General features: G+C 38.9%; 1 pseudogene; it reads right to left on the bottom strand.

The window, feature by feature from the left end:
* Window positions 1–269: 269 nt before the first annotated feature.
* On the bottom strand, window positions 270–377 carry LOC116488367 (annotated as a pseudogene).
* Window positions 378–1,974: the final 1,597 nt, after the last annotated feature.

The following is a 1,974-nucleotide window of genomic DNA, read 5'->3' as shown; positions in this document are numbered from 1 at the left end:
TCTTTTCCTCTGCACAGCTTTAGAGCCACTCTTCCTCAAGCCTGTAGAGCTGCATGGTGTTGTTTTGACCAAAGTGTAGGACTCAGCACTTAGTTATGTTGAACCTCATCCCATTGGCCTCTGCCTGTCGACCCAACCTTAACAGGTCCCTCTGCAGGGCCTTTCTACCTTCTGGCAGATTGACACTTCCCACAGGTTGGTGTCATCTGTGAAGTTACTGAGGGTGCACTCAATTCTCTCATCCAAAAACGAACAAACAAACAAAAAAGAAAACCTGAGCCCAAAAATCCATTTAATACAAATGAGGAACATATCAGATATTAAACTGATAAGAACAGATACTATACATGATCTTAGCCAAAAGGCTGAGAAATGATCAAAGAATTAAAACACTGACCTAGAAAAACAGCTCCTAATGATAGACACTGGAGTAATACAAATTATCCAGAGAAAGAGGAAAAGCAAGGAAAACCAACAACAACAACAGCAACTACAACAACAAAGCAATAAAAATAATAAATTTATTTTACATTTTAGAAATATGATGTTGATAATGTGATAAGCAAATTTTAACTAATGCTGAATAAGGATTCATAGTAGCTTAAGATAGCCATGATTCTTTCTTCTACCATGACTATACACGTATTCCCTCGGCTACTGCACAGGATGCAGAACTTGTCCATATTGCAGACATAACTGTACTAATACATCCATGCCAGTTTAGCTGTGGCAGCAAGATCCCTTTCTGTAGAGTAAGAGTATGTTTACAGAAGGACTTTTTCTGACAGCATAGTTATATAACTTCCCTGAGCATGCAGAGGTCAACCCATAAAGCTCTTTTTTGTCAGCATAGCTGTGTCCACATGGGGTTTTTGGCTGGTGTAGCCACTTTGGCAAAGAATATGTGATTTTCACACTCTTCAGTGACATAACTGTGTGGATAAAACACTGCAGATCAGAAGAACTATGCACACACAATATGCCTCTCACTCCCCAGCTTGCCTTTGCTTTTCATCTTACCACAAATTAATAACTTGAAGTAATGTTTGCTGAAGAAGGGAATAGACACAAGTTTAAATTTTCACATTGCTGTTACTCCCCAGTATGGGACAGAGACCATGGGATAGAGGAAATAGAAGAATGGACGATGCAAGTAAAATTTCAATATAGTTGTAGATATGTATGTATTTTTTCAGTTATGACAGTGTTAGTAAGAAAAATGTATGCAAAAGCTTGCAACCAAAAAAATTCAAGGATAGGATTATGACATCAGATTTGCACAGATAAGATAAAACATCCTCAGGGTACTAATGGAATCACAGAATCACAAAATCATAGAATCATCTAGGTTGGAAAAGACCTCTAAATCATCTATCCCAACCTTATCCTACCACTGCCAAGTCCACCATTAAACCATGTCACTCTTTTTGTTGGAAGGCACAGTTTTAAAGAAGCAGGAGCCCCACTACTGGGTTCACAAAACCTGGGCTCGGTTTGGGCTTCTCTAACAGCATTCAGAAAACTCTAAACAAAGGAAAGAGAGAAATATGCAGCCATCACATCCAGGGTATCCTGCCAACTGCAGTTGGCTCCTAGCATCCTATAGCCAGGCTGTCACTCAGAAAGATGTTTTCAAAGCACTGATTCTTAGGTCCAGGCCACTGAGATTTGATATTCTCATGTAGAGCTAAGCAGACAAGGCAGTAGAAAACAGTACTGTCTTATCTTCAACTCCTATTTACCCATGAGAGACTGGTAAAAAATGTGCTATTCCACCTTTTTTGATCCTCGCTCTAAATAAGTGTTCATGTGTCAACAAATCACTATCAGTGCTCAGCTGTTAAAAGATCTAGGTATTATATTTGTATTTTTTAATGTTTATTTTCTCTCTTGTGTCTCCAGCTGAGAGCCTCCTTTTCTGGTGCATCATATGTGAGTCACAGAAGGCAGCTGAAATGATTATACAAAGTGACA

Source organism: Aythya fuligula, chromosome 3 (assembly GCF_009819795.1).
Source record: "Aythya fuligula isolate bAytFul2 chromosome 3, bAytFul2.pri, whole genome shotgun sequence".
In the NCBI taxonomy this organism is placed as follows: Eukaryota; Metazoa; Chordata; class Aves; order Anseriformes; family Anatidae; genus Aythya; species Aythya fuligula.
Note: the sequence above shows the minus strand (reverse complement) of the source record. Positions and strands in the feature narration are given on the sequence as shown.